Source organism: Myodes glareolus, chromosome X (genome assembly GCF_982192425.1).
Source record: "Myodes glareolus chromosome X, mMyoGla1.1, whole genome shotgun sequence".
Lineage (NCBI taxonomy): Eukaryota > Metazoa > Chordata > Mammalia > Rodentia > Cricetidae > Myodes > Myodes glareolus.
In genome coordinates, this window is record NC_142053.1 from 135579444 (window position 1) to 135592855 (window position 13412).

General features: G+C 47.6%; 1 pseudogene; it reads right to left on the reverse strand.

Moving 5' to 3' along the window:
- Window positions 1-3350: 3350 nt before the first annotated feature.
- On the reverse strand, window positions 3351-3702 carry LOC148117511 (large ribosomal subunit protein uL24 pseudogene; annotated as a pseudogene).
- Between the last annotated feature and the right edge of the window lie 9710 nt (window positions 3703-13412).

Here is a 13412-nt window from a genome sequence, read left to right on the forward strand (position 1 = left end):
AGCCACTGTGTCTGTGGTATTTGGCTACAGTAGCCCGAACTGAATTAAGAGACTTAGTAGAGAACTTTGCGCTCGGTTGGCTCCCTCCCCATCTCATCCTGCCTCGCTCTGCCTTTACAGAGTGTCTAGGGAGGATTTCCCCGCAAGTCCTCATTTAAAGGTCTGCTTTGGGGTAACAGAAGTAATAGGGTCTGCTTGGCAGTAGTAACAGTTATCACAGGAGGCCCCTCACAAGGGTACTAGAGAACTATGCAGAAGAGGAAACAGGCTCCGACATGAGAAAGGACTTGCCCACGATGGCACAGCCAGTGAGCAGAACTGCTTTACTTAGCTCAGTACCGCCAACTGTGAAGCTAGCGTTTATCCCTTGAAGGCCCACTGAAAAGAGATAGGGTTTACCAACATTCCTGTGAGAAGCCCTGCAACTTTGGAAAGGAGCTGGCATCTCCAGGGCCCCGCTGCCAAGGGCAATCTAGGGCCAGTTAGGCATGCAGAACAACCCAGAGCAAACGCTCCCATTCAAGTCCTCCTAGTAGCGATTGATTCCTTACCATTGAGAGACTTTCCTGAGCCAAGCCTCACACAGGCCCCCAGAGGCCTATAGCTAAAGGCCTACTGGTTAATCAAACCCTCAATCTCTGTGGTTTTTTGTTTGTTTGTTTTTGTTTGTTCGGCTGGTTTTTTGTTTTGTTTTAATGTTTTTTAAAGATAATCCCCCAAGGCAGGACTTGCTAGGAAGAGTTCAGAAGCTGCAAAAAAATACCCTATGAATAAATGTTCAGGGTTACATCCGGAGACACCCACGGTGACTGATGAGTCATCCCAGGGCCAGCTGTCACCACAGAGAACTATATATAGAAGGGACAGGCCAGAGGGGTGCTGGAACCGAAGGCAAGGGGGAGAGGCACATTCCTGGGAGGTGAGGCCCTAGCTGGGGAGCAGGGCTAGATCACTTGGAAACCACAGCCTCAGCTCACTCAAAAGAGAATGTGGGTCAACAATTCCCCAGCATGGGACTCCATGTGTGAACTGGAAGCCACTAGCAACAGGGCTGGCCTCCAGCTCTGCCAGTGCATTAATGATGGTTACTGCTAGTGACGTCATGGAGGGAGGGGATTCTGAGCACCTCTCCAGCTTCTCATGGGTGCACATGGGGGACATTTGCATGCCACTGATTAAGCAGCTGAACAGAGTGTGGCCTCCAGGCTCGGTTAGGCTGGACTACTACTGTCCCGTCCGCTCACCACCAGCTGTGTGCAGCTTGTGAGCTTGCGGTGTGGCCAGTCTAAAAGGAGATTTGCTGGGAAGTGGGAAAGGCGCAGGGCATTTCTAAGGCTTAGTTTCAAGAAAAGAATGTGGAACACCTCATTAATATTTTTTGCCTATATTACATGCTGAAATGGTAATGTTTTGGATAAATGATGTTAAATAAAATATATTATTCAAATTATTCTCACCTGTTTTCTTTTGAATGCCGTTCAAGTCCTCCCATTTCTATTGGACAGTGCTGGGTTACAGGCTAGAGGCCAGAACCTTCAGGAAATCCTGGCTGTGCTTTCTCCTCATGAATACAGCCTGCTTCCTGGTTCAAGGCTGAGTAACCAAGGCAGCTTTGTAGACAATGCCAGTGGCCAGCTGCAGCTGTCTTCGTTTGGAAGACACAGGCTACGAACAAAAGCCCCTAAGTGCCTATGACCCCAAAACTCACCCTTTATGCCTTCATCCAGGGGACAAGCCTTCTCTGGAGCCTTTTCCTGCCCCCCCTTGCTTGTCAGCCCCCAAGGGGTCTCACACTGTGTGGGGGAAAAAAAAAGATGGCCAAATTCAGCTGCTTCCCAAATTGAAGCAGCCCGTTGCCTTATTCGCACTACTTCTGAGAGAGTGGAAAGAGCGAGAGGCAAGGAGAAGCAGAATGAGACAGATGACTGAGTGAGAGTCCTGCCCCAGAGACAGCGGGAGAATGTCACAGACACAGCTCACTGAGACCTGGGGCGGGGGGGGGGGGGGGGTGTGCTCGCACGTGCTGGTGTTGACCTGAGGAAAAGGTTCAAGAGGGAGAAAGGCAGGCAGGACAGAACAGGAAAGAGATGGGCTCAGAGGGGTCCGGGAGTTGACAATCCCCTTTTGTGCCAAGGGCTGCCCTCTCTGTGCCACTTTCAGTTATTCATATCAGAACAATGGGAAGAATAGAGCAAAATAAAAAATGCATGGGAGCCAGAAGGCCTGGATCCCTGTGCAGTGGAAACAGCACAAGAAAGAGAAAGTCCTCAGCGCTGACTGTATACGTTAAAGACCAGACCTGGGACAACGGGGCCTGTGCAAGCATCCACAATGCTCCTCGGTCAGGCAGGGGCTGTCCTGATGCTCCTCACTTCCACCTTCCTTCAGATTGGTTGACATCTGGGCCTATCCTGAGGTAAGCCCTCACTGAGCAGGCAAGGATCCCCTGGGTGACCCACATTTAGTCTCATCAAGAGAGCATTATGTGGCTTCCAGGTGATGCTATACCTAGGAAGAAGCATTCTGGGAAAGTGAGCTCACCTCAGGCACCTCATTTGAAGGGGACTTCTGTCAAGGAGATTTGGGACAAACGTCTCAGTCTGCTCGGATTTTCATAGCAAAACACCACAGATTAGCTGGACCTGGTGGAATAGGCCCATAATTCCAGATGGTCAGGAAGCTGAGGATGGAGGACTGAAAATTCAAGCCTTTCTGGGCTATTGAGCAAGTCAAAGCCAACTTGAGAAACTTAGCAAGGCCCTGTCTCAAAAAGGAGAGGAAGGGCTGGGGGTGTAGGTCGAGGTAGAGCACTTACCTAGCATGTGAGAAACCCTGGGAAAGAAAAGAACACTACCAGTTTAATAACTTTCCCACAGTTCTGAAAGAGAGATGTCCAAGGTCAAGGGTCAGCTCCTTCTGAAGCCTTTCTTCTTGGCTCACAGAGGGCTACATCCCCCTGCCCCATGTCCTCATGTGAGCATTACTTTTGAAAAACACATACGCATGTGCGTACAAACATCAAGTGTGTGTGTGTGTGTGTGTGTGTGTGTGTGTGTGTGTGTGTGTGACAAAGGATATACAGAGGCCAGAGGACTACCTTAGATTTGGGTTCTCCTCATCTTCTATCTTGTTTGAGACATGATATCTTTTTGTTTGCTACTATATACCCAAGGATAGATGGACCAGCTGTAATCAGATTTTTCATCTGGCTGCCAGCGAAATGGAGACTTCTGATTAATTATCAAAGCTTGGCCTTAGCTTAGGCTTGTTTCTAACGAGGGCTTATAACTTAAATGAACCCATATTTTTTTTTACTCAAGCAGTCTTTAATGAAAACTGTATGAGACGAGACGCCCCTACTCCTGCATCTTCTCTATTGTTTCTTCCTTGTATTTGCCCTTCTCCTTTCCTGCTTGTCGAGACTTGGCTTTCCTTTCCAGGATCTTCTTGTGGTCTTTGTCCAGCATTAGCCTGGTGATTACCACCTTGCTGGGGTGGATGCCCACGTGGACAGTTGTGCCATTAGCCTTTTCTCGCTGCACCCGTTCAATGTAGATGACGTATTTCTTCCTGTACACTTGGACTACTTTGCCAATCTGCTGGCCTTTGTAGTGTCCCCGGACAACCTGAACTTCGTCATCCTTCCGAATGGGCATCGATCGAACATTGTACTTCTGTCTCAGCTCTTTGGAAAGGGGGGAAGACATATCTTCCTCCGAATGTGAGAAGGGATCTGAACTCACCGAGCGAGCTCACAACCCAACATGGTCTTCCCCCTGACTTTGTAGTCTTTATAAAGATGTGGGTCATTTTGAATTAAGTTCTCTCTAAGGATCTCATTTTAACGTCATCAATTAATTAAAGACCCCACCTCCAAAATCAGTCACAATTCTGAGGTTATAGGGGGAGCACTTCAGTGTATGAATTGGAGGAGGGGGACACAATTTAACACATAACAAGGAAAAACAAAAGGAAGACCAAGCCAGCCTTCCGCACCTGATGAAGCACAGAATCCCATTGCTGAGCTTAGAGCTTCCTACACATGTACACATAAAAGTTGAAGGCAATATTCCTTCAGGCCAAAGGCTTCTGCTGCAGCTGCCATCTTCCATGGAGCAGGGTTTTATGTCCCCAACCCCAAGTTCAGTACCTGGTCTGGTAGGAAAACCAAGGCTCTACTCATCCAGTATGTTTTCACCAAGGAACGTGTGGATGAATTAGGGCTGGATTTATGACCAGCTGAGACTGTTCTAGGATTGAAGGGTAAAGGGGTAGGCTAGGGAACCAGCAAGATGGCTCAAGTCAAAGTATTTGCCATGCAAGCCTGATGACCTGAGTTCAATCCCCAGAACCCACAGTGGGAAGATATAACTGACTCCCAAAAGTTGTCCTCTGACTAACGCATGTGCCCACACACACACCAGGTTAAATTAACTACAGCTCAGGATGTTTCTCAATTGGCAGAATGCTTGTCTGGCATATACCATCAAAGTCCTGGATCTAGCTTCAGTACTGTGTTAAATAAATGTGTGTTACCCAGCACTGGGGAGATGGACAGAAGAGAATCAGAAATTCAAGCTCAACCTCAACTACACATAACTTTCCAGACAGTATGGGGTGTGTGAGATTTAAAAAATAAGTTAATAATATAAAATTTAACTTTAAGAAGGAAGCAACAACAACAACAACAACAAAGGCAGGTCGTACTTCCAAGATGGTTGCAAGATCTCCCATACCACACACCCTTTTACATTCTGATGTCACTTTTTTTTTTTTCAGACAGCATCTTATTCTATAGCCTAGGCTGCCTTCAAACTTACAATGACCCTCATTTGTTAGTCTCCCAAATGCCAAGACCACAGGTACAAGCCATGGGCCTTCCCATCCAAGTATTAGAGCCCAGAAATGGGGGAGATGGCTCACTTGGTACCCATGCAAACCGTCAAAGCCAGGCATCGTGGTGTGCTCTTGTAAATACGGGTTGCAGTCCCCATGTGGACAGGCAGAGACAGGCAGATCCCTGAGGCTGACTGGCCAGTCTGCCTCTCCTAATAGGCAAGCTTCAGGTCCCAGTGAACAACACTGTCTCAAAAGGGGGGAGGGGTTCCTAGAGGGAGTGAGGAATAAGAGACATCAATAGAATGGGGCATCGAAATGATCAACATACATTATATACGTGTATGATATTGCCAAAGAAGAAAAAATAAGAAAACAAAACTAAGGTAGACAACTCCTGAGGAATGTCATCCAAGGTCACCTCTGTTCTCTTCATGTCCTTGCATATGCATGAACACATCCATAAATAACCAAATAAATGAATAAAAAAATCAAGTGATGGAGAGATGGCTCAGAGGTTAAGAGCACTGACTGCTCTTCCAGAGGTCCTGAGTTCAATTCCCAGCAACCACATGGTGGTTCACAACCATCTGTAATGAGATCTGGTGCCCTCTTCTGGCCTGCAGGCAAAACACTGTATACATAATAAATAAGTTTAAAAAAAAAACAAAAAACTTCAAAAACTTGAGAAAGGGCTAAGATCCAAGCTATGCATATCTGTGTTCTCAGTACTTGGGAACTGGGGGCTAAGGCAGAAGGATGGCAAACCTGAAGCCACCCTGACTACATACAAAAACTTTATAAAAAAAAAAATTCTACCTTTAGAGCCAGGCATGGTGCCACACGCCTTTAATCCCAGCACTTAAGAGGCAGAAGCAGGTGGACCTCTGTGAGTTAGAGGCCAGATTGGTCTACAAAGAGGGCTCCAGGACAGCCAGTGCTGTCACACAGAAAAAAAAAAAAACCTCTCTCTCTCTCTCTCTCTCTCTCTCTCTCTCTCTCTCTATATATATATATATATATATATATATATATATATATATATATATGAGCTGGAGTCTATGAGTTCAGTTCCTAGTAGCCACATAGGCAGCTCACAACTGCCTGTAATTCCAACTCCAGAGGATCTGACACCCCTTTCTGGCCTCTTTGGGAATACTCATGTGCACATACCCACACACAGATACATATATATCTTTTAAAAATAAACTCATTAGTATTATTTGTACCTTCTCTTGAATGGGGCCAGATATTTGACAATGGTGGAAGTGTCATTCTGTGACTCCCTTTACTTTTAATATACAGTCACCATGCTGAAAGGAAGCCCATCCTACACAGAGAAGCTTACAGAGATGCTGCGGGAGAGGCTTCTCAGCAAAGAGCTGATATCAGTGGTTTACTATGACTCAGCCCCAGGGAGTACCTGATTCCAACTATAAGGGAAGAAGGGAAGACAAGAGAGAAGCACAGAGTTGGGCAAAGCCTTCTAACTAAGGGCTATGAAATCCCTGTGTTGTACAGGGTGGCACTGTACAACATGACAACTATTTAAGTCATATTTATATTGACTTAAATATATTTATTTTCAGTATACCTTATTTTGAGTCTTTATATGTGTAAGGTGAGCATATCCCATGTCAGAGAACAGCTTGCAGGAATCGATTCTCTCTTCCCTCCATGTGGTCCCAGCAATCAAACTCTTATGGTCAGAGTGTGTAGCAGTCACCGCTACCCACTGAACCACCTCACCAGCCATAAGTCACTACACTTCTGAGTAATTCATCATTCATATGATCTGCCTCTTTTTCTTTTTCTTCTTAGAGCCTAATCATAATTATAAGGACACAGAGCCCCACAAGACAGCCCATAAATGTGTTTGCCACACAGCTTCACAAGTTGAATCCAATCCCCACGTCCCAGTGGAAGAAACCACCAAAAAACTTCAAAATGCCCTCTGACCTCACCATGCATATTGTGGCTCATGTGCCCCCCACACATACACATACAAATAGATAAATACATATATCAATATATGTGTAATAACCAGAACAGAGACCAAAGTACAGTCATCCACATAACCCTGCCCCACAGAACCTGTTCCGTGCTCCTGGCAGCTGGCCCGGATATTGGGTGCCAGACTGCCGGGAATCACAGCCTTTATTTGCCACCTCTTAGCTGTCCAAGCTAGGGTAAGAAAATGAACACCTCAGCCTCAGTTTCCTCAGCTTGCAGATGGAAGCCACAGGGGAGCCCTTTTCAGTGGGCAGTGGGTAAAGCCCAGGCACCCGGCACCGTGAAGTACTCAGACCATGCCGGACCTACGGTCAGCAACGGGTAACCATTTGCTGGGGTGATGTTACTCAACAGCTCCCTTTCCACTTCCTAACAGGTGGGCTGACAAACATGCCGTTTCTGGCAGCCACACAGCTGACCGTCTTTTTCCATTTATACTGAGGTCACCAGCTTGGCCCCACAGTTATTTGCTTTGTGAAAATGTCGGCAGCTGGGCCCCTTCCTACAGCTTGTGGGAAGTCGCCCGCACTACCCCTGCCCCGTGTTTGAGTTCTGTCCTTGCCACTGTCGTCTCATTCCTTTGCCTTACAAACCACAGATTAGCTGAAGACAAAATACAGGCTCAGCATTGACCTCAATACCTGCCTTTTTAAAGTTCCTTGGCCTGGTCCACATTGTGGGACACAGAATGAGCCAGCAGCCGACAATGACGATTGGCAGGGTTTGCAAGACCCTCTAGATTGGCCTGTTTGTACAGTGGCTGAAGGGTGCCCTGCACGGTATGCTCAGGTTCCTCCAACATGCTGAGGACATATGGAATCTGCTTCCTAGAGGGGACTCCCACAGCCCCAGCAAGAAAGCAAGGCCATGCTCGGGCAGTTGCCGCTTCCACGAGTCCTGTTTGCTGCCCTGGCTACCCCTCTGGGTGTCAGCAAAGCCCAAATCCAGGCCCCACCTAAAGCAATAGAAAAGCAAAAGGCAGAAAACAAAGCCAGCATCAGGGATCCTGACCGTCTAATCTAGGCCTGTGTGGCCTCTTGATTTCCCTTTTTCTAAATCCCTGTCTTGATTCCCCATGATTTCCCTGATGTCACACTATGGGGGGCAGCTTTAGAGAGACCACCAGCATATATCTACACATGAACCTTCTTTCTCATTCTTCCATTTGTATAAGAGGCAACCTCCTCCTCCCCCTTCCCACTGACCCTTGCTCCTCCTTCCGGGTGGCCTCTGTCTGACCTTCACGGGGTCCCTCGGCACCTGTACCCCTCTTTCCTGTGACCCTAGTCTGCCAAGCTTCCCGTCAGTTTCCCCAGCTCAGCACAGTCCTCATCCAGTCCCTTAAGCCACCTTGAAAAATGATCTCCAGTTTCGAATGAACCAACCGGCTCTTTAGAAAGCACACCTGGAACTTTCTCTGCCTACCGGCTTCATTCAGCAAGTGCACAATCGGTAGCTGAACTCAAACAAATCCCATTGTATGAGACAGTCTCCTGATTATAGGATGGTAGGCATCCTTGGCACCCCTGTCCAGTTAGATCAGTAGCACACCTCCCCCATCAGTGTGGCAACACAAAACCCACCTCCATTTCCCGATACCTCCCACAGAGTGGAAGGCTTCCTAAGTAAAGAAACAGTATCCATCTCAGGATAAAGAGCTTTGGCCTCTACCACTACTCCCAGGCCCTATGTCCTCACAGAATCAGTCACTTGCCCTTGAACAACATGTGTCCCTCAAGCTCTTCAACCCAGAGCAAGGCCGTGGCCTCCACAGTCACTCGCACACTGTGAGCAAGGCCCCCAGGCTCTGTGGAGGAACTACAGCCCGGCTAGGACGCTACAGGAAGGACTGAGTGTGGGTGGTCCCTGCAAGCTAATTGTCAGTAAAGCTTCCGCAGAGAAATCATTTGTTAACCCGCCATCCCCTACCCTTCTTTCTGCTGTCAACTTCACCCAAAAAATGAAATCAAATAAAACACAAGAGCCAGCATTCCCGAAAGAGCTCCAACGGTGTTGTCTGTTCAAGGCCCGGTAGGCAAAATCTCCAGGTTAGCGCTACGGCTCTCAGCTTGGCTGCCTCTTCTGTGACTGCTTGTCTGTAGCCGAGAAGGAAGGAAGGAATCTAGTCTTTAAAGAAAGAGAAGAGGGAATGAAGACAGCTACCCCCATCAAGTATCTCTGCTCTTCAACACATTGTGAGACTACATAATCCCTCCACCAGTCCTTTGGGCTGTGTTATAGAGACTCCGTGCCAGTCTCATGCCAGATACGCTGGGCTGTTTTCCGTTTTGGAGCAATAGCTGTTAATACTGATAGCTTCCTACTGATGTGGTAAACTCTCCATCACATAGGAACAGCCCAGGCTCAGAGGGTCATATATGTCTGAATGTTCTATGACATGTGACAGGTCTTGTTCACCTTGGATATGCTCACATGCCTGCACCCACTTACCCCAGAATTTTGCACATGTCATCAGCCTGCCTCGGAAAGCATGCCCAAAGGGCAAGGAACCCACCGAAGGTCACCACAAAAGGAAACGCACTGCGCATAGTTTGGGTGCATTATGATTCAGGAGCACCAGGAAGATGCTGCTGCTGAGTAAGAAGCCATTTATGCAGATGGAGAGTGGGAAAGAAGGCCCTTGGGTGGAGATGTGCTGGTGGTCATTGGGAGGCTGGGCCCCCTCAGTGTGACAGTTTCTCTTGAAAGAAGTCACAAGCCTCGTAAAGATGATGGCCCTTGTACCAAGTTTCTCTGGCTTGAAAATACAGCAGAGATAATGAGAGAAAGCCTTTGGAGACCACTGCGGCTCCTGAATGTGTCCAATTTATGTGGACTGCTAAAGAGAGGAGTCATAAAGCAAAATGACCTTGACGAACTCAAAACTCATTGCCCCGATGTGAAACAATTGGAGCCCATGGCAGTTCCCGCAGACAATAATGCCGCATTGCCTTGTACTCGCTCTGTGCTTTACACGGCCTGAATGGCTTTCACCAGCATCAGGCCATCGGTCTCCCTGCTGCTCTGTGAAGGCAGGCCAGGGTGATTGCCCCTACAGAGACAAAAAAGGAAGGCTCTGACAGTCAACGTGATGCCTGAAAGGACTCAATAGCTGGTACCATAAGAGTAGGGGCAGAACTTGGGGGTTGACTGACCCCACATCTATCATTCATAGGAAATAAACTATCTTGAGGTAACTGACTCCTGATCTGGGGGAAAGCTGTACTCTGGTGACAAGTGTGGAGGCTGAGGCAGGAGGACAGAGACTGTGCAGCCTGGCCTGCACAGTGAGAACCTGTCTCAAGAGGCAAAAAACAGACTAGCAAGATGGCTCAGCCAGTAAAAAAGCTTGCTACCAAGCCTGATGACCGACTTATGACACACCCATCCCAATTCACACAAAATAAATACATCAAAATGTAATAATAAAATTTTTTTTAAAGTTTTAAATAAGTAATAGGCAAAGCTGCACTCTGGTGTTCTAACTTAAATCTCTAAAGGTCTAGGGCCACTGTTTCCACAGCCCAGCGGGGTGGAAGGATGGTGCTCATTTCTGAAGTCAGAAATGGGAGCCTAACCTTGAACTCTGAGGCACTACCTCCAAGTACAAGGCAAAGTGTATAAAGGGGTCTGGTGAGCAGGTAAAGGCACTTGCTGCCTGGCTTACTACCCTGAGGTTGATGCTCAGGGCCCACATGGCAAAAGGATAAAACTAGCTACCACGTGTCCTCTGACCTTCAGAATATGTTTTCATACACACATACAAAAGACTCTGGGCTGGAGAGATGGCTCCCTGGATAAGAGTTAATGGCTGCTCTTCCAGAGGACCTGGGTTCAATTCCCAGCACCAACATAGCAGCTCACAGCTGTCTGCAACTCCAGTTTCAGGGGATCTGGTGCCACCTCCTAGCTTCTGTAGGTGCAAGGCACACATGTGGTGTGCATACATACATGCACACATATTTGAAAGAGGAGGAAGAGGAAAGAGGAGTGAGAGGAGAGAAGGAGGAGGGGGAGGAGGAAGAAGAGGAGAAAGCAGCAGTTGGAAGAGAGTCATTTTTCTTTGAGTGAGATGGTGACTGCAGGGTACCCATTGCCCTATGCCCATGTAATATGGGCGGCATTACTTAGACTCCGTGCATTAAAAATAAATAACAAACTAAAGTAAAGAATAGAGCTGGGTGTGGTGGCACACACTTGTAATTCCAGCCCTTGGGAGGCTAGAGGACCAGGAGTTCCAGATTAGTCTGGACTACACAGGCAAACAAATACAAGAAATTAATGTGAGCAGAACCCAGCGGCCACTGAGGGCCAGCCCCCATTTCATCGGGCACCCGCTCATACACAGTTCTTCCAGCCGCCTGGCTAGCTCTTCTTACCCGCCGTCAAACCACTGTCACACAGTTGAGAGCTTTTGTTGTAGTTCACTCCAACTTGTCTTGTCACTGTGTCCTCACAGCATAAAGGGGACAAACAAGCTACCTCAAGCCTCTTTGTAAAGACACCCATCCCATTTCCGGGACGGAGCCTTATGACCTGATCACCTCCAGAAGGGTCTGCCTCTCAGCACTGTGTTAGCCGCTTTTCTCGCTGATGCAGTCGATACCCATCAGCACAACTTCCACGGGGAAAGGTTATTTGGCTCACAGCTTCCAAGGGGTTCGCCCGTGGTTGCTTAGCCACGATCCCATCATTGATAGGATGTGGAGGAACACAGGTGCTGACCTCACGGCAGACAGGAAGTAGGCAGAAATGGGGAACGTAAACTGGGTCAGAGTAAGACATATCCCCCAAGGACATGCCCTCTGTGACCTACTTCCTTCAAAAGTTTCACTTCCCACAATGACACCATATTACAGATCCTTCAAAGAAAATCCATTGATCAGATCAGAACCCAAAGGTATCTAGCAACACCTTTTCTGACACACTCAGAGGTGTGCTTTAGCAATCACCTAGGTGTCTCTCAAGTTAATCTAACTGGCAGGACTAACGACATTACCCTAGGGCACTAGGGTTAAATTAGGAGCTAAATTAATTTGATAGAGTTATAAACATTTACACTATGGTAATAGACAAGCCTCAGTTCTCAAAGTCACGGCAGCATCATGATTGTTGATACCCCATTGGCCAAAGCAAGTCATATGACCAACTTCAAAGTCAGTGTGAATGGACTCTACTCACATTTGGAGATAGGAGTTGTTTGAAGCCATATCTGCAGCGACCTACCAAATGCACATTAGCCAGAGCCTTTCTCCACCTATCTAATGACCAAAATGCCTTGGTTTCTCTCTCAGACCTGCGGCAGAAGCATTGCCCTGTATTGGCTAACTCCTTGAAAAAGCAAGCATGACTTGGCTGCACATCCGATGACGAGCATTCACTTTGAGGTCTATGCCAAGAGACATGAGCGTTTGTGCCCAGCAAAAGCCATGCACACAAATGTACATGGCACTTTTCTTCAAAAGAACCCTAAACTGGAAAACGATTCAAAGTCCATCATCAGAAGAGCAGATGAACTAATCATATTGTAGTCACCCAAGTGGATATTCCACTACACTTAAAAAGAATAAATTACTACTACATGCAATAATAAGATGAGTATCCTATACAGGACTGAGGGAAAAAAACACACATCCAAGAATATAGCAAGTATATGACCTACTTACATGGGGTTTATAACCAGACGAGTCAAGCCCATGATTTTAGAAATCAGAATGATTCAAACAAGCATGGTGCCAAGCCCCCGGCACTCCACTTACTCTCTAGGGGCTAAAGTGGAAGGATAACTTGACCCCAGGAGTTCAGGCCAGCCTGAGAAGAAGAGGAAAGAGATGGGAGAATGAGGAGGACAGCAATGACCCTGGTGCCAACAATTGACAACTATCTTTGGAGGACAGCAACCGGGAGAAGGCACAAGGCGCTTCAGGGGCAGTTGCTGGAAGGAAGGCCTGTGTCTTCACCTAGGAGGCCATGGTTGTATTCCTAGGTGTAAAGGCATAAGATCTGTCTCTAGTGTTACTGTGTGTGTTAAGTCCCCATCGTCTCTTTAGGACAGAAATGACAGTAAGATTGCATCTCCTGCACAGCGGCTCTGGACAGGCTGGCAGACTCGGGAAGGAACTTGAGGAGTGAAGAAGAGGAGAGAGGGAGGAAGGAGGGAGGTCCTCAACCCAGTCCTGTCTGGCCTGACTCCTGCCCGCTTTATCTTGCACAGTGAGCCGGGAAAATCCCTTGCACAGGAGTTCAGAAGGGTTCCCAGTCCCAGGTGGAGGGTACTCAGGTTGAGCATGGTGGTGGCCCAGTGGGGTGGCAGTTTCTCTGTAGGAAATGCTTTAAAAATCCTTTGTTCCCCAGGGTTGCACAAGGAAATGAGCTGGTAATGAACAGCAGAAAACAACAATAATTAATATTGGGCGAAATAAAAATGGATTTCAAATCCTGCAGCTAATTTGCCAGGAGACTTATTCTTGAGGCAGGCAGAGCTCTCTCCTGTCAGACTGCAGAGTAAACAAGGAAGCCGCAGGGCCAGGGCAGGCTTGTCACTTCGCAGGGAGAGAAGGAAG